The sequence below is a fragment of the Gossypium arboreum genome, chromosome 11, assembly GCF_025698485.1.
Source record: "Gossypium arboreum isolate Shixiya-1 chromosome 11, ASM2569848v2, whole genome shotgun sequence".
Lineage (NCBI taxonomy): Eukaryota > Viridiplantae > Streptophyta > Magnoliopsida > Malvales > Malvaceae > Gossypium > Gossypium arboreum.
This window is the reverse complement of record NC_069080.1, coordinates 75,571,874-75,592,877: the sequence shown is the minus strand read 5'-3', so window position 1 is coordinate 75,592,877 and position 21,004 is coordinate 75,571,874.

Here is a 21,004-nt window from a genome sequence, read left to right as displayed (position 1 = left end):
TCAGAATCTAAATTACACTGAGCTCGTTTTGTTAAAATCTCATTATCAATCTTCTGAGTTTCGATAATCTATTGAATGAATAATGGTCTCACTTTCAATTCGTGTAAAATCGAACCATTATTGGACACAACCAAATGAGCATTCATCACACGCAGAGCAAATAGTGATTTTTGACTCAAAGCATCAGCAACAATATTTGCTTTTCTCGGATGATAATCAATAACAAGCTTCTAGTCTTTTAACAATTCTACCATCTTCTCTATCGCAGATTCAAATCTTTTTGAGTCATCAGATATTTCAAACTCTTATGATTAGAATAAACGTGACATTTCTCATTGAACAGTTAGTGGCGCCAATTCTTCAAAGCAAACACAATTGCAGCTAACTCAAGGTCATGCGTCAGATAGTTCTTTTCGTGCGGCTTTAACTGTCTCGAAGCATAAGCAATGACTTTGCCTTCCTGCATCAAAACACGTCCCAGACCATTCAACGAAGCATCACTATAGATCACAAATTCTTTACCCGATTCGGGTTGTACTAACACTGGACCTTCAGTCAATAGGGCTTTCAATTGATCAAAGCTTTTCTGACACTTTTCGAACCATTCAAACTTCACATCTTTCTGAAGGAGTTTCATTAATAGAGTTGCAATCATCAAAAAGCTTTTTACAAATAGTCTATAATAACTAGCAAGTCCCAAAAAACTGTGAACTTCAGAGACATTTCTCGGAGGCTTCCAATCCAAAATAGCTAAAATTTTGGTCGAATCGACTCAGATACCTGATGCTGATATAATATGGCCCAGAAAATTGACTTCTCGTGGCTAGAATTCACTTTTGTTAAACTTCCCATATAATTACTTATCACGCAAAGTCTGTAATACTATTCTCAGATGCTCGGCATGCTCGGATTCATCATGCGAATAAATAAATATGTCATTAATAAATACAACAATAAATTGATCTAAATAGGGTCCGAAAATTCAATTCATGAAATCTATAAAGATAGCAGGTGCATTAGTTAATCCGAAAGGCATAACTAAGAACTCATAGTGGCTGTACTCGTTCTAAATGCAGTTTTCAGAATGTTTGAGTCTTTTACTCGCAATTGATAATAATCGGATCTTAAATCTATCTTTGAAAACACGGTAGCTCCTTTTAATTGATCAAACAAATCATCAATTCGAGGAAAAGGGTATTTATTCTTGATAATCACTTTATTCAACTAACAATAATCACTGCACATTCTCATCGTACCATCTTTCTTTTCCACAAACAGAACTGGTGCACCCCAAGGATAGAAACTCGGTCTAGCAAACCCTCTATCGGTCAATTCTTGCAACTGAAACTTTAATTCTTTAATTTGGTTAGAGCTATTCTATAAGGAGCTATCGAAATCGAGCAGTTCGCGGTATTAGCTCAATCCCAAATTCAACTTCTCGTATCACAGGCACCGATTCAACTTTCTTTTTTGACATTTTCGAATCAATCACATAGGCAAAATAGGCTTCACAACCTTTTCTCACAATACTCAACGCTTTCATTGATGAAATCACAGCCGATAACCCATTTAAATCACTAGATTCAATTCAAACTATTTCATCATTCTTACATCTCAAATCAATAGTTTTCTGTTCGCAATTCACAACAGCATCATTCAACGTTAACCAATCCATACCCAGAATTATATCAAACTCATCAAAAGGTAATAACACCAAATCAGTCAGAAAACAAATGTCTCGAAACATTAACGGGCATTTCTTGCAGACTTTATCAACCAAAACACATCTGCCTAGGGGGCTTGATACTCTAATCACAAATTCAGTGGACTCTACAGGCAAATTCTTACTGGATACTAAATTCATGAATATATGCAAATGTGTGGATCCAGAATCTATTAAAGCAATCCCAGAAGTATCATAAAGTGTGAAAGTACCAGCTATAACATCTGGAAACGAAGCTTCCTCACGAGCTCGAATGGCATAGGCTCTGGCAGGTGCTCTAGCCACGGATAAAATAGTAGCGTCTTTAGTCCCTCTTTGACTACCACTCACATTTCTCGTATTTCTGAGAGGTCTACTATGAGATGCATTGCCACCTGGCCTCGGGTTTTGCACAATGTCTTGCTTGTAACACCCTGAATTTGGGCCTAGAAGTATTGGGCCTTGAGTGGGGGTCCGTAAGGAGGCTGTATATAGGTATTTAATTGTGCAATGAAATGAAACAATAAAATGTTTGCTTTAGTGGTTAATGGCTTTGAGAAGTGTTGGAGAAATCTTGGGTTCAAACTTGGGCTTTAGCAAAAATTTTGGTATTGAGTGAAAAAAACCTGGATACTTGGATGAGGGCCTTTTAAATTATTGTGTTAAATAAATGACACAAAGAGCAATGTGGTCTAGTGGAAGTGGCGTAATTAAGGTTGTATGGGAGTCTGGGTTCAAGCCTTGGCTCTTGCAATTTATTCTGTTTTTTTTAAGGGAACCTAGACTTTGGCCTTTAGACATTATAATTAATTGGGGATAAAATATGACACAAAAAGAGCCTGTGGTGAAGTGGCAAGGTGGCATCATAGAGTTGGCAAGGAGGTCTAGGGTTCGAAACTCATGGCAATCAAAGAGCATTTATTTTGCTAACAGGGGGGCGGCAAGAGTTGGTGTTGAATTTAAACTCTGATGATGGAGGGATCCCATATTGGGAAACTAACATAAGAGTGGATGCGAAGCTGGCTTTAAATAGAGAGAAGCACGAGGAGAGTAAAGGTACCTTTCTTGGCTAATCCCTTTAGCTTTATGGCGTACTCGTTTGGGTTGGGCGTCGACTGAGAGTGCTTGGAGCGCAGATTAACTCCAGTCTCATATCAGGTGTGTATTTCTCACTACTTTAGCTGTAGGATGGCTACTTCGGGCCGCGATGGGCCGAAAGGGGCCATGTGGGCCCAATGGGCCTACGAGCCCAATTGGATAAGTTGTTTGATTGTGTAGTAAATATTGGACTAGGCTAGGTGAATCTCATATTTGTGGCTAGATTTGGGCTAAAAGGGCCACACGAGCGTGTGGGCCCATTTGGGCCGAGAATGGGCTTTAGGGCCATTCGTATTGTTATCCTTGTTTAGAATAATTTAGTTTACCAATTACAAAAATGTCCTCGACTTGTAAAATTATCAAAGTACCCTCGATTTATAGAATTACTATTTTACACTTGATTTACAGAATTACTGTTTTACCCTCGATTTACAAAATTATCTTTTTACCCTCGATTGTGAAATTATTGAAATACCCCTATAGGGTAAAATCACCAAAATACCCCTAGTTTGTAAAATTATCAAAATACCACTGGTTTGTGAAATTACCGAAATACCCTCAATTTGTAAAATTACCAAAATACCCCTGATTTACACAATTACAAAAATACCCTTGACTTTCTAAAATTATAGAAATACCATTGGTTTACAAAATTACTGAAATACCCTTGGTTTGTAGATTTACCAAAACACCCTTGTAGGATGAAATGACTAAAATACCCTAATAGGTAAAAAGACCAGTAAAGCCCTGTAGGGTAAAGTGACCGTAATACCTCGTATGGTAAAATGACGAATATACCCTTATGTTCCGTATGGTGATGTGCTTAGGATTTACATATATTGATATTGGATTAGTTAAGTTTGAGTGATAGGTGGTGGTTATCGAGGTGATTGATTTTGGAAACGTTTCAACTTCAACCCATAACAGTGTGTAATAACCTCGCAGAGCTTAGATTAATATTAAAAGTCGAAATGCTAAAATTTCGGCATTTCGGGAACTTGTGATTTTGCCTTTGCTTAAAGATACGATAGATACGATATGATCGGTGTTTGGATCGATGGAGTAGGTAAGAGCACAATTTTGTGCACGATGATAAGTTGGGCCTCAATAGGCTGGAATCGAGCCCAATGAGCTTTCAGGCCCATTTGGGTAAAACTGATAGAAAATGGAATCTTGAAAATTTGCATGTTAACATGGTTAGTACTATTGTAAAATTTGGATTAAGCAGGCCTAGTGGGCTAAATCAGCATTCGTAGTGCCCATTAGGGGTTTTGGGCCCAAAAGCCCGAATTTAATAAAGTGGGTCAAAGATCATTGTTTAAACACTCAGAAATATTGATAATTGTTAATGAACATGGAAAACCCTGATATTTGGTAAAATTATGAAATTACCCTTATAATATGTTAAATGACTATTTCGCCCTTGTGGGCAAGTAACTGACTTGGACTGTGTGGTTGACGGATTTGATTGTGAATATATTTTGGTGATATGAATGACTTGACTGTGATTGTTTGATTCAAATATAGGCATGACATTCTGCATACATGACATGTTGCATGGGTTGGGTTTTATAAATGGAGGAAGTGCTAAAAGGGCTATGCCCCAATTTACAGAAAAGGGCTTTGCCCCAGTTTACCGAAAAGGGCTTTGCCCCAGTTTACCGAAAAGGGCTTTGCCCCAATTATTAAAAGAGGCTAGGCCTCCAGTTATATGATAAAGCAGCTATCCTACTAGTGGTGTGTTGGTTGGGTGGGTTGAGTCATTCCCCACATGGTGTGTTGGTTGGTACGGGTGGAGAGTAGCGGATGGTGGGTTGAGTAGTCTCCCCAAATGGGCTTGCATACATTCATTGGTATTTCATGTGATATTGAAATGGGCCTATGGGCCATACCATTTACAGTAAAGGCTTTGGCCTAGTAACCGTTAAACGAAAGGCTTTGGCCCAGTATATGTCGAGACTGAATAGGGCTTTGGCCCAGATTGTACTGATACTGTGTTATTCACTGTTTGTTTGTTATTGGGATTACACACTGAGTTTTCATAAACTCACCTCGTTTCTAACTGTGCAGGTAATCCCTAAGCTTAGATGGTTTGAAGCTGCAAGGGACTCGGAGATGGCCACACTACTGTGTCTATTTCTTTTAATTACAATTAGATTTCGTTTTGGGTTTTTAAATTATGTAAGAAGGCCGTAGGAGGGTTTTAAGTTTTAATTTGGATTGTGATTTCTTATACTAAACTGCTAGTCTAGGAAAACTCAAGATTTCAAAATGGCATGATTTTTCTAAGGAACATGAGCTTCCAACAACAAAGTTTTCAAAATGCTTCCGCGATTTTAAATAAGGTAATATACCAGAGGCAAACAAATTGGTAAACATTTTGATGAGAACTTTAGTTTAATAATAATAAAGGAATTTAGATTCAGTAATGGATTTTCACCGGAAAGATCAAATTTGAGAAATGGTTTGATGTGATGCACCAGATTCGGCCATAACGTCTAAGCCGGGTTTGGGGTGTTACATTGCTCGACAGACTTGGGGCAATCATAGAAAAAATGGTCTAATGATTTGAAACAAGCCCGATCATACAATCCACAGTTTTCGGGATGTCTTTTACCACAGTCTTTGCACTCAGAGTGATCACATCGAACATTTCCAACACTGGCAACAGATGTAGCTGGAGCTCTGAAACTTGAATTCGAACTCGTACGATCTCTACTCCCATGTCCCATATTATCCTTTGAACGGCTATAATCATCTCGAAACTTCTTTGATGCAGATTGAAATGACTTGCTCGATGATCTCTTTCATACTTTTCTAGCTTTTGAATCAGCTTTTCTTTTCTCTTTCCCGAGCTCTTCAGCTTTACATGCTCGTTCAACAAGCACTACAAATTCTTTAATCTCAAGAATCCCGACTAACAAACAAATATCTTCATTCAAATCATCTTCAAATATTTTGCACATTATTACCTCAGTAGATACACATTCTCGAGCATACTAACATAGTCTTACAAATTCTCGCTCGTATTCTGTAATAAACATGCGGCCTTGTTTAAGCTCAAGAAACTCTTTGCGTTTCTGGTCGATAAATCTCTGACTGATGTATTTCTTTCGGAGTTCAACTTGGAAGAAATCCCAAGTGACTCGCTCTCTTTGAACCACTGATATCAAAGTCTTCTACTAGTGATACGTCGTATCTCTCAGAAGTAAAGCGGCACATTTTATGCATTCATCCAGATTCAAAGACAATTCATCAAACACTCGTATCGTGTTCTCTAACCAGAACTTGACTCTTTCAACATCATCATTCGTAGTAGTACAGAATTCTTCGGCCCCATATTTTCTAATTTTATCAACTAGAGGCTTATTTAACTAGGTCAGATTAGCTTGTGGCATAACAGGTACTTGTGGAGGATTAGCCGGGGTTAGGGGTTGTTGAGCAGCCAGATTAGTTCTAATGTACTGACTAAACCAATCATTCATCATTCGGTAGAAGGCTTGTCTAGCCTCTCCATCATGGCTACTCTAGCCAGTCTAGAATCGGATGGCACTATCCCTTGCGCGGGAGCAGGTGCATTACTCTCGACATCATTAGGTATGACTCGTTCAGGACCCATTTGCTATATAAAAACACAATTTCATTGTCAGGACTAATCACACTATCGCATTTCATAAATATGGCATGTATAGCTAAACTCACATACGCTACGTCAGTCCTAAAATCGACTAAATCGTAGCTCTGATACCAACCAAATGTAACACCCCTAACCTGTATCCATCGCCAGATTAGGGTTAAAGGCATTACCGAACAAATCAAAACATTTTATGAACAATTCATAAACTTTATCTAAAAATTGTAATCATACATCACAAAAGAGTCCCTTATATAGGTTATCGAGACCTTAAACATGTATTAGAAAAGGGTCGGGACTAAACCGAACTCATACAAAATTTTTTGAAACTTAAATAAATTTCATAAGTTACAGAGATCACATACTCGTGTGAACAAGCCGTTGCCTCACACGGCATTAGACACGCCCGTGTGTCTAGATAGTGTCAAATCAGGGCATACATACTAACTTAATCATACGGCCACAAGACATGCCCGTGTGCCTTGGCCGTGGTTGAAATTGACTTTGGACACACAGCTGGCCACACGCCCGTATGCCTTGGCCATGCTCAAGACTGACCTAAAATCATAGGGTACCCCAAGGGACACATGGCCGTGAAACATGACCGTATGTCGCACACGTTTGAGACACACGCCCGTGTCTCTACCTATGTGGGTAAAAATAGGCCATTTGAAAAGAAAAATTTCCACCCAATTTGAGTCAAACCTACAAGCATCAAGCCAAGCACATTTGCACTATAATTTCAGGTAATTTCAATACCAAAACTTACATCATTTATGTAATAGCCCAAAATTAGGTCTAGTTGGAACAGAGGTTTCGGGACCACAAAATCTGAGAGAGAAATAATTATTTTATGATTATTTTTAGGTCTATGATATGATTGCATGATTGTGTGAAAATTTCGTGAAGAAATTCTATGCATAAAGTGCTCAATTTGAAGTTAGGGACTAAATTGAATAAGTTGCAAAACTTGCATTCTAGAAGTTTCTAGTATGAAATTGCTTTGAAATATTAATTAGGAGGTCTTAAATATAAATTTGACCAATTTCTAAGTGATGGACAAAAATTGGACATGGATGGAATTTTTGAAAGTTTAGTAAGGAAGGGCATTTTGATCATTTGGTAATTAATAGAAATAAAAAGGGAAAATAAAGCCAAAATTGACTCATCTTTTTCATGGAGGCTGAAATTAGCATGGGGAAGCCATGGCTAGGGTTTTCAAGCTTTCCAAGCTCAATAGTAAGTCCGTTCTAACCCGCTTTTCAAGTTCTTTACGTTTTGGAATCTCGTAATTTGATTAAGCTTATTCTAGCAATAATTTAAGCTAGGGTTCATATTTGGAAAAATACCCATAGGTGAAATGTGTTTATTTTTCTGTTTTATGATATAATATGAGGTTTTAAATTATGTTAGACAACTTATGGTACTCGGTTTTGAGTGAAAACGAGTAAAAGGGCTTAATCGGTAAAAATACCTAATAGTCATAAGTATATGTTAGAGTGAGAATTTGATGTTGCCATAGAAGGGAAAAGTGATCAGCATGTCATAAAACATAAGAATAAGGGATGAAGTTTAATTCCCGAGCCTAGGGGCAAAAGTGTAAATATGCAAAAGTTTAGGGGCAAAATTGTAATTTTCCCGAAGTTTGAGTTAAGGACTGTTTTGAATATTACACTAATTAAATAAGTAAAATATGATGTTTTATATCCCGGAAAATGAGATTTGAACCTAGAATGAAAGAAAAATCGAAAGTTGGGAAAGTTGGTAAAATGGCAGTTTTAGTATCGAGGTAAGTTCATATGTATAATAAGCATTAATTTATGCATGTTTCAATGTAAAATTGATATATTTATTATAATTTCGAGGTGTTGAAAGTATGTAAGTTGGTATGATAACAATACAAAGAATAATTGTAATTTATATTTGAAAGTTAAATTTAGTGAATTAATTGAATTATGTTAAATTAAATGATTATGGTGCCAAGTTTATGAATTGATTTAAAATATGTCTATGGTACATGAAGTGCATTGAATTATCATACATAAATGTGATTTCTATGATTATGGATATTATGGGAAATTGTAAGTTCATATGATTTTTAATAAGGCAATGTGTAATTTAATGTTATTGCCTTGATATTAAATGAGATGTAAGTTTATATGTAAGTAATACATCAATATTACTTGTATTATGATATTTTATAATAATATTGGAAATATGTTTGTGGATAATTACTTGATTGGTGAAATTGTTGGAAAAGAGAGAAATCCTGTTAAACCTTCGAAAGATTGGATGATCTGAGATAGTATGTAGCTAGGTCACATGTATGGTGCTTGAGTGCACATCATGTGTACAAGAGAGCTACAAGACATTATGATGTAGCTAGGTCGCATGGGTGATACTATGTGTACACCATGTAGACAAGAGAGCTACGAGATATATGTAGCTAGGTCACATGTGTGGTTCCAGGTGAAGGACACCATGTAGACAAGAGAGCTACGAGATAAATTGGCTAGGTCACATGGGTGGTACTGAGTGTTCACCATGTGTACAAGAGAGCCGAACTATATGATGGGTGGAGCTATGTACTGAAACCACAAAGTATCGAGTATTGATCCGAAGTGTTCAACGGGAGACTCTCTATGTATTGCTTTGTGAGTTTTGTGATGAATAAGTGCAGGAACTTAGTTATGTGAATGATGTGTTCATTAAGTGACCAAGATGTGGTAAGGTTATAAACAAGTAAATTATACATGAGGATGATTTTATGGTGACCTTGTGATCATGGGCCTATACTTGTGATGTATGAAATGTGGTGAAAATGATTTGTGATATGTATGTTAAAATGAGGTTAATACAAAGAAAGTGTGAAAGAGTGAAAGAGTGAATTAGCATTAAAACTGTTTTGGACAGTATCAGTGACGTGATTTTGAAAAATTGCCAAAAATAGTAGAAATTGAATCAGAGACTAAATGAGATATCAAGTTAAATCTTAATGAGTCTATTTTCATATAAAAGAAATAGAACAAGAAAAGGAGTTCTATATTTTGAGATACTTATGTTTTTGTGAGACTGGTTCAAAATGATTATGTGATCCCCTGTTCTGACTTTGAAAAATCACAAAAATTTGGATAAAAAAAATTAGAGGCTTAAACTTATATTTTTAAAATCCCTAATGAGTATATTTTCAATATAAATCAACAAGAACATTATCCGAGTTTTGTACTGTGAGATAATTAATTTTGTGAAGAGAGGTCAGAACTGTCAAAATGTGAAACAGGGAAAATTTTAATGAATAAAATGTACTAATTGGCTAAACCAAAAATTATGAAAATTTTATGGTGGAAATATATGTGAGTCTAGTTTCTGGGGAAATTTACGGATCTTAATTTGGAGCTCTTTAGCTCGAATTATAAATAAGTGACTATGACTCATGTGGATAGTTTGATGTGAGCATTTATTAGTAAATTGTGAAATCGTACTTACGAGAATGCTATATACATTAAGGATGTGGAATGGAGAGGAGGAGGAGGAAAATAAATATATGTGGAATACATGGAAACTATGGTATATGAAATATTGATATAATGAAATAAATGATATTTGTTTATAAGAAAACAGAAAGAGAATGATATGTATCATGACATGTGTATATATATATATATATATGACTAGTCTCAATGTAATGCTTGTTGGGTATGGAGTTGAATTGAAATGTTTTAGGAAAACATGTTATTTTGCGTAACTGAATTATGGTATTTTATAAAGATATGATCTAGTTTTAAATATGAATGCTTAATGATTAAGCTGAAGATATTTGGTAAGATGATAATCTTGGTATAAATGTATAAATGGTACAATAATAAACAAGGTAAAATGAGTATGAGAGACACATGTATGATGACATACAAATGCTATGTTTGTGGTTTAATTGAGAATATTTAATCATTAAATGAATACCATGTTATATGCTTTTGATTTTGTATAAGTGTGTAAGAGATTAAGGTTGACCAAAGCTTGGAAAATAGCCTAGGTATATTCCACACAGGCAGAGACACGACCATATGTCTCAGCCGTGTATGGAACACGACTTTGGGACACGGGCGTGTGGAGCGTTAAAGCATAAAATTTCTAAGATTTTTGTAAGTTCTCGGTTTAGTCCCGAACCCTTTCTAAAGTATGTTTTGGGCTTCATAGACTCAAATAAGGGACTATGTGTAAGTGAATGAATGTTTTGAAAAATATAGTGAAATTTCATCGCCCGTATTTTAATTTAATGTTTGTATGTTTGTCTGGTAACGCCTCGTACCTTATCCCGGCCTCGGGTATGAGTAAGGGGTGTTACAATTCATGCCATATTATAATCAACCAAATTCAAGCTTATAATTTATACTCAATCATATAAAATCATAAGCCAAAATCATATTAAATCATATGTTTCATAACTCAAATTCACCTCATCCATTCACATGCCAAAACCTTACAAATTGACCATTTTAATAGGCCATTGAAGGACATCAAAACATACCATTTATGAACACAAGCATATACCAAATTCATTCATAATCTCAACCATAACCAAGCTATATCACATGGCTAGATATACATATCACAAAACATAACTAAAATCTTCTAGCTTATACATGCCACACTATAATAAATACATTTTCAAAAGGTACCAATATAGAATTTGATAGTGTGGTGATGATCCTTGACGATCCCTGAGCTCCCGATAGCTACGATATCTATAAAACAATGCAAACACACACAAAGTAATCTTTCAAAAGCTTAGTAAGCCATATACAAATAAACTTGACAAATAACATCAATTCATTCATATAATTTGAGGAAAAATACATTCACTTAAACATATATCTCTTATATTTTATTTGAACATGATTCACATATACATATCATAACTCATTCTCATACTTATATCATATATTCATTAAGGTACATATACTTACCTTTCAATCTCAAATATGGTATACAATTCGAACATACCTGAGTCAGATACAAAATCACATAGTCATCTATTTCCTCGGAATGCTCGTTGAACCGTTCAGAATCATAAGGATATGTTGACAACTCAAAAAGCTCGTACAATGCCAACGTCCTAGACATGGTCTTACATGTAGACAAATATCGATGCCACTATCCCAGACAGGGTCTTACATGAAATCAAATACGATGCCAATGTCCCAGACATGGTCTTACACGTAAATCATAAGTTGTTGCCAACGTCCCAGACGTGGTCTTACACGAAAACACATATCGGAATGACATATGTATCCTAACAATTCCTATGGTTTGTACTGGCTTTTCGGACGTCAGAACTTTGTCGATACTTTCTCAGATATCTCACATTCAAGGCATAAAACCATTCATCATTATTCAATAGCATATAAGCATAAATAAACCATTTCAAAAACATTTATTTGTATATAGACTTACCTCGTACAGATTCGGATAGACGAATCGGCTACTCGATGACTTTCGACTTTCCCCAATCTAATTCCATTTTCTTTAGTTCTTGATCTATATAAATTCAAATTTAACTCTTTTATTCACCAAATCATTCAAATCAATCCACAAACACACATTTAGGGCATTTTACAAATTAGCCCTCATATTTTCATATTTTGACAATTTAGTCCTTAATTCACTAAATCACAAATACACAAAATTTCTTAGTACACATGCCTAGCCAAATTCTCATAGTGTTCATACAAGTCCTTATATTTCATTTATTTCACATTTTAGTCCCTCAATTTACAAATTTCATAATTTAGTCCAAATTACTCAAATTCATCAAAAATTCAAATCAAAATATGTTAACCCAAAACATATCTTTCATTTACTAAAAACTAAATTCACAAAGCTTATAATTTCATCAAGGGATCAACTCAAAATCAACAAAAAAAATTAGAAATTGAGACATGGGCTTGATAGTATATTAAGCAACGATCACAAAAATTTAAAAATTATCAAAAATCGAGCAAAATTCATACCTTAATCACCAAATTAAAGTGCCGAACCCTAGAACTCTTTTTCTTTCTTTTTCTTTTGATACATTCGGCCAATAAAGATGATAATGGCCTTAATTTTATGTTTGTTTTATTTTTATTAACATTAATAAACATTTTACCATTTTACCCTTCATTAATAACATATAAAATTTCATTAACCATAGGCATTTATGTCTATCCATTATTCACATGGTCTATTCACAACATAAGGACCTCTTATTTAAAAAGACATAACAAATAGACACACTTAACATATGGCAAACAACTTTTACAATTTACGCGATTAGGTCATTTTATCAAATTAAACATACAAACGGTTAAATTTTCACAAGAAATTTTCACACATCCTGATTCACATATTATAAGCACAGAAAATAATATTAAAATATTTTTCTAACTTGGATTTATGGTCCTGAAACCACTATTCTGACTAGGGTCCAAACCGGACTATTACACCGTCTTTCATCCAGCATTCTTCAAAATGTCATCACCCACATCGTTGTCAATCAGGCTTATTGGCTTTACCACTGCCAACACTCTCTACTGACATAGCTTGAGCCTTAGAACTCGCATGTTGTTTACCTCGATCCCTACTAGGATAACCCACTGAAGCAATCAAACGATTATGGTGTTCTTTCGATCTCTTCGACGATGACTGATATGACTTTCCAATTGGTCTTTTTCTCGAATCTCAAGCTTCAAAATTAGCTTTTTTTTTCTCTTTGCCAAGCTCCTCGGCTTTATGTGCTCTATCAACTAAAATAATGAATTCTTTCAGCTTGAGAATCTCAACTAGAAGCTTTATATCTTCATTTACCATTCTTTGAACCATTTACACATAGCAAGCTTAGTTGGAACACATTCTCAGGCATACTTGTTCAACCTGATGAGTTCTCTTTCATATTCGAATATTTTCATACGACCATGTTTAAGCTTAAGGAATTCTTTGCATTTCTGATCGAGAAACCTCTAACTTATATATTTATTTTTGAACTCGGTTTGGAAAAATTCCCAGTCTACACATTCTCTCTACACAACAGAAAACAACATATTCCACCATTAATATGTTGAATCTTTCAATAGAGATACGTTACATTTAACACATTCGGCCGGTGAAAAAGATAACTCATCAAAAAATCTAATCGTGTTTTTTAACCAGAATTCTGCTCACTCAGGTTCGTCTACAACTGTATCCCTGAATTCTTCGACCCCATATTTGAAGATTTTATCAACTAATGTCTTATTCATGCGTAAAGTTTACAAACCTTGAGGAATAAAAGGGACTAGTTGGGGAACAGGTGGGGGTGAAGGTCATTGAGTAGCCGGATTCGTTCGAACAAACTCAGTGAACCACTCACTTATCATATAGAAGAAGGTTCCTTAGCCTTTCCTCCTCGACCCTCAGATACGGGTCTTGATTAACTCGATGCTGCTTCGTGAACAGATGCTTCAGCGTTACTTTCTACTTCATCGGAGTTGGCTCGGTTAGAATTCATTACTATATGAAAACATATTTCAAAACGAGTCAAGAGTTATCATACTATCATAGGTTATATAATGGCATGTATTTCTAGACTCACATACGATACGTTTAGTCTGAGAATTGGCTAAACCTGACTCTGATACCAATAAATGTAACACGCCTAACTTGTATCCATTACAGGATTAAAGCTACGGAGCATTACTGGAAGATAACATCATTCAACGAACATTTATTCAACATATACGAAACATAACTTAAAACATAGAAAAAGTATTTAAAATCAAGCAGATAGTCCCTTATGTGAGCCTCCGAGGCCCTTAAAACACATTAGAAATGAGTCTGGACTAAATTAAGAATATTTAGGATTTTTCAAAAAAAAGATGCCAAATTTCAAATTGTATGGGTTACACGACTGTGTGGCCAGGCCGTGTGACTCACACGACTAAGAGACACGCATATGTCTCAAGCCGTGTGGATGTTCGAAGTAGGGACACACAGTCGAGTCGCAACCCATGTCCGTGCCCATGTAACTCTCTGACATGGGTCACAAGGCCAAGCCATATGCCCATGTGTCAGGCCGTGTACCCTTCGAAATGGCCTTACACAATGCCAGGCTGTGTACTAGGTCATGTAATAGCCTAACTTGTAACCCTTTGTAAGCTACAGGGAACACACAGTTGTGTTGTATTGCCGTGTGTGTGTGTCACATACGGCTGAGACACATGCCCGTGTCATTGGCCGTTTGGACAAAAAATAGGTCATTTCCAAGCCATTTTTCTCACCTAAAGTCTAGCCACATATGCATCCCAAATGTACCTATATTCATGCATTCAAAACACACCTAACATATGCATATACAAGCTAAAACATCATAGTAACTAACCATTCAAATAATACGCCAAAATGGCACCTCAATCTCCACAATGAAACTTGAGTAAACACTTACTAAATTCATACATTTTTCAATCAAATAATTAAACAACTTAAATACTACATTTATGATAATGTTCACATACCCTTTTCATGCATAACAAATACCATTATAACCATTTCCACATTTCAAATAAACACATTCTAGCATAATAAAGAACAACTCATGACATGCATATTTTAACTACCGTACCAACTTCCATCATTTAATCACCACAACACCAAAATAACAACCATTATAAGGCCAAATATATATAATATCATATCAACCATTTCATTACCCAAAGTAGCATAAATACAAGCCAAGCATAACGGCTAATTTCATCTAAGAAGGACATCTATACATGCAATTATAACCATGACTCAAAATCATCAAAATCTATCGATATAGTCAATAGATAGTGTGATGGATCTCTGAAAAGCTTCAATCCTAAACAAGCTTCTGATTATCTAAAGACATAATGAAAATAACCCAAAGTAAGCATTTAATGCTTCATAAGTTCGTAATTCATAAACAAATCTTACCATTTCAATATATATAAGCTTAAAGCACTAATGAGCTAATCCAACATAGCTTGGCACAAGCCTAAGCAACAACAACCATTCAAGTTAGTGATAACCACATAACTTAGTAATTTCTTTGCATAACATAATACTTTTTCTGATAAGCTTTCATACTTTCATGAAAATGGCTAAGCATATTTAAGCATCACCAATTCATACCTTTTTCATGCTTTCATAGCATTACTTATCGAAATATTTATCGATCCCTCTCTTTGTATATCCGTTGAACCACTAGAATAATATTGGATACCCGAAAATCTCACACATTGTGTGTTAACATATGGTCAAAACCATTTCTTTCACTTTTCTGATATGAATGCTCTCTCTTGAGCCATAAGTTGGTTTACTCACACAAGCTGTCAATTGGAACGTAGCTACATGGTGCTGCTCACACAAGTTGTCAAGTAACCGCAACACATGCTGGAAACTCAGCCGCCAGTAGGACGTTTAGGACCAACACTCGAAACACAGAAACCCCTAATTATATGTCTTTTGTATCCTATACATTCCTAAGATTCAATCAGGATCTGAAAGTCATCGAAACTTCATTGGATATTTCTATAGAGTCATAATATCATAATACAACACAATAGAATTTAATTCAAGGTATTAAACTTTCATTAAATGTCTGGACTTACTCAATTGCAAACAAAGAAACAGGATCAACTAATCTGACACTTTTTCTTTTCCATGATCTAAATCCATGCGATGCTTTTCTTGATCTAAATAATCAAATTTAACTCATTTAAACTTCATTCTATTCATTACAGTCTAAAAATCATATTTTAGTAAATTTATATTTCTTCCCCTATAATTTTGATTTCATTTCAATTTAGTCACTAGCTCATAAAATGAAAATTCATGAAATTCTCCATTAACCCACCATAGCCTAATTTCACATAAGCCCTAGCAAGCCCTACATTTCATTTATTTCACAATTTCACCATGAATATTTTTGATTTTTTAATTTAATCCCTAATTGACAATTTCATCATAAATTACTTAACAAAAGTTGTGTAACTAGCAACAACCATTCATTTTCTTCCATCAAAAAACACAACCAATATATATACATTCATGGTAAAACCCTAGACTTTTAACAGTTTTACAAATTATCCCCTGGGCTAGCTAGATTAAGCTACAACAACTCCAAAAATATAGAAATCATTAAAAACAAAACAAAAATGCACTTACATGCACTAGAGAGAGATGGCTGAATGTTGAATGTTCAAAAATGGTGTCTTGCCTTAGTATTTTCACTTGAAGAAGAAGAAGAAAGATGATATCTTTCTTTTACTCATTTTATTTTAAGTTATTTTATTAATTTACCTAATTAACCTTACATATTAACCTTTAAAATTACTTAAATAATGTCCAACTTTGTCCACTAAAAATAATAATTTTTAATTACCATTTAACGCCACTCATATTCCAAATTAATAGCAATTTGACACCTTTTACCATAGAACTCAAATTTTTGCACCTTATGCAATTAAGTCCTTTTTATCAAATTAAGCATGTAAACGATAAAAGTTTTTAACAGAATTTTTATACGACACTACTAATATGCTGTAGACTTTAAAATATTAATAAAATAAATATTTCAATGTCAGATTTGTGGTCCCAAAATCAATGTTCTGATTTAACAGAAAATGAGCTGTTACATTCATTCCTATCATCGTATAAGTATCATATTCATACTATATTATTCATGATTTCCAATTCATAGTTTGATCATTTTTATGTGGATACTTCATTATGAATAGTATACATGCAAGTTTCAAAGTACAAACTCAACTAACACTCAGCTACAGAATCCTGAACTCCAGATCCAACTTCCATCATAAAACAACAACAAGACCCATACTGCTTACAGAACATAAGAACATGATTAAAACTTATTCAAATACCTCTTATCATTGTTTCAAGTACTGAAAATTTCCATACAAAACCTTAAACTTATATCTTACTATTCATGCACCTCTTACTGACTTACCCCTTCAGAATTTAACATGCAAAATGGTAATACTTACCTAGGGATGGAATAACCACTGATTAAATCCAAATTCTGAGCTTTCAGTTTACGGAGGAAGAAATATCATTGGATCACAATAGAAGAATCGAAGAATAGTATATTTAGGAAGAAAAAAACTCGTCTCAAGGACTTTTCCACAAACAAATATAGACTTAGCTCACTTACTGTAATTTGAAAAGTGTCACTTGAATTCAGAATTTGTCCTACTTAATGGCTTATAGATTCTGAGAGTAACATTAATAAGAATCCAAAAATAATAAATATCAGAGTAGTCTATCAAGTTGATTCTTAACCAAAATACTTACAATGTAACTAGCATAGTAACCCAAACAAACATGATGTTCGATACCCTTGGCATTATCTAAAATCATATTTGCCCCTTTACACTTACCAAAAATCTTCTTCTTCATCTAATTACACATTCTGATATAAGTCCTTACTTTCAAACCTGACAACCACTATACGCCCTTTTTTATATGAAAAATGAGTCAATTGGGCAGATAACACCTCGCCAAATAGATTATTGCATACCTACGGGTCATAAATTTAGACCCGTCAAAACTGGATGCTACATTGTAACTCCTTCATGAGTTGTGTACGCATCAAGTTTTTGTTGCCAAGGTTATATGCGACTCTAAACCAGTAAAATTCTTTGACAAGATCTTGAACACCATTTCAATTTGAGTGTTCTGGTGCAAATTGGCCTCATTGTCTATGGCCTCGGCAAGGTAGCCCATAAGAGTAATATATGGTATTTGACTAGAGTGTCAGGCTTTTGCTGGGCATTCATCAAGCTAGTTTTGGCAAACTGATGAGCCAAGATAGCTTGGCCTCCAAACATGACTTCTAGTTTATATATCATTGCTATAGCTATCTTACAGCTCTCCAATTGCTTATACAGAGTACTGGTCATGCTTGCCAACGAGCTATCTCATCAGTCTCTTCCTAGCATTTTCTACCCTCAACTTTATTATTCGGTAGGAATTTATTATCAATAACTCTTTTAAGTTTATCATAGCTCAAGACAATTATCAGGTTCCTTTTCCATTCCTTATAGTTATTTTTGTTCAGTTTGTTTTCAGTGAGTATGTTCAATAACGGAGTTGGTTTCCATTTTTGAACTAAAAATAAAACATTCATATATTAATATCTTTGTATTAAGAAAATGATTGAAATTGTTTTACAACATTACGGTATGCATTAAGATGATGCATGCAACTTATATTAAACCTTGAAAACATTTGTAAGCCATTACTGTAACACCCCAAACCCGACCCGGAGTTATGACCGAATCTGGCGATGCCACATGAAAGTATTTTTGAAAACTAAGTCGTTGATAAGCCATTTTTGTTATCTTATGTCATCTCTAAATCAAGTTTGTTTGTTTTCTAAACATTGTCCATTTATTCAAAAGTTGTTTTAATTCGCGAAAGCTTTTAAAATAGTTTACGTATCAATAAGTGTTTTGAAAGAAAATATTTGTAACTTTTGAAAACCTGTGTTTTCCTATCACTAGTGGTTATGCAACATAAGCACGAAAACAAATCCCAAATTAAGTTAAAATCCAAAAAGTCCTTATTACAATAAAAATACCCCCATTACTAATACTTATAATCCAAATCAAATATGAAAATAATAGCAGTTGTGTGGCCACCTCTAAGTCCCCCGCTACACCGATCCACCTAAGTCTGGGGATTACCTGCGTAGTGAAACAAAAGGGGTGAGTTACGAAATCTTAGTGTGTAATCCCCATGTACAAAAGTAGATAGTGTACAGATAATCACAATCTGGGCATAAGCCCTTTATCAGTAATAGTGCCAGTCCAGTTTGGGCCTTAGCCCAACTCAATACAGTAATAATCACATATATGCAATCACAAGATTCCTACCCAACCAGCCTCTACACTCCATTTTCGTCCAACCCTACATCCATGTGGGGATATAATCAACCCACCCAACCCTATACTCCAAGTCATGCCGAATGCGGCACCATACAGTAATATGCAGCTGAACTGCCAGTAAATCAGGCTCGAGGCCTATCAGTCCACTTCCTTTGCATATTATAACCCCCAACCTAATGTAGTGTAATATACAACATGTCATGCCATGTCATAATGTTATACATGTACTCAATACAGTTAAAAATAGCATGCTAAAATATAGTCATACATGAACATATATATATGTATTCATCACACAGGGGCATAACATTCAGTCAATTAGGGGTCTAGGTAAGCTTACCGATCCAACAGTAGGTCTATAGTCGTCTCAGGTGACCCGTGCAACGTTAGCAGTCAAACAGTGAACATGGCCCACGGCCTATATTGCGGGCCCAAGTGGACCCATACGCCCATGTGGCCAACACAGCCCAAAATGGGCTTGCCGTGTGGATTACACAACCCGGCCCAATAATTCCACACGTCCGTACGGTTCACCCGTGTGGGGCCCACACAGCCTATTTCGACCCATTATGGTCCAGTCCATGAATTCGCTCATGGTCCACCGCATCGATCATACGCCCATGTTTAGTCACACGGGCTACCACACGGGTAGCCGCACACCCTTGTGGTGTCGACTAATAACACTTTTCAGCTTTTTACCGATTTACAGTTAAGGGCAATCTTTACACACACCTGGTTACGAAAAGTGCGCACACCGCTCTTGATCACTCCAACCTTGATTGAATGACTGTGGATTTGCCCACTTAAACCGTTGCAAAAGATTGATTCTTAGCGATTATCGAAAGCATAAAACTAAGTATAAGAGAAAGAAGTAATCGGCCTACACCCAAAACAAAGGCCAAAAGCACACGATACGATAGAGGCAAAAGGTAGAACAACTGCACCCCTGAACAGAGACAGTGAAAAGAGGCAGGGGGCTACAAGCAAAGAAGTCGACAGCTAGAAGGAAACAAACAAAATAATGAGAAGGGAGGAATTTTCCAAAAACTGAAAGAGTAGAGAGAGGGAGAGAGAAGTATTCGGCCAAAGAACTAAGATGAAAAGAGAGGGAATTGTTAAAAATCGAAAGATTTGAGAGAGAGGGAGAAAGGGTATTCTGCCAAAGACAAAAAGGAGAGGACGTCTGCTAGAAGAGTAGAGGGAGAAAAGAAAATCGAAGCAGAGGAAGCTGTAGGGAAAAGCAAACTCGAAATAGTCTAAAAACAAAAAGTACCCCAATGATCCCCTAGTAATGTTCGCCTCCAAAAAGTCTAAAACCTTGACAGAAACTGAGAATGGAAAAAAAATACTAACCAAAGTCCAAAACCTGAGAGGCAGAAGTTCAATTTCGGCACTAACCCTTCCACTACCTTCAAATTTCCATATTTTCCTCCCCAAATCACTCAAAGCCGTCCACTCCTCCCTCAACCGCCTAATTCAAATTCCATTACAACTCTTCAGTTGTTCGGTTTGACTAAAACTCCCACACTGCCCTGACAGCAAAATAAAACACTCCATAATGCATACCAGGACTCGAACTTCAGACCTCAGGTAACAATATCACGCCACTTATCCCCTAGACCGGGCCGA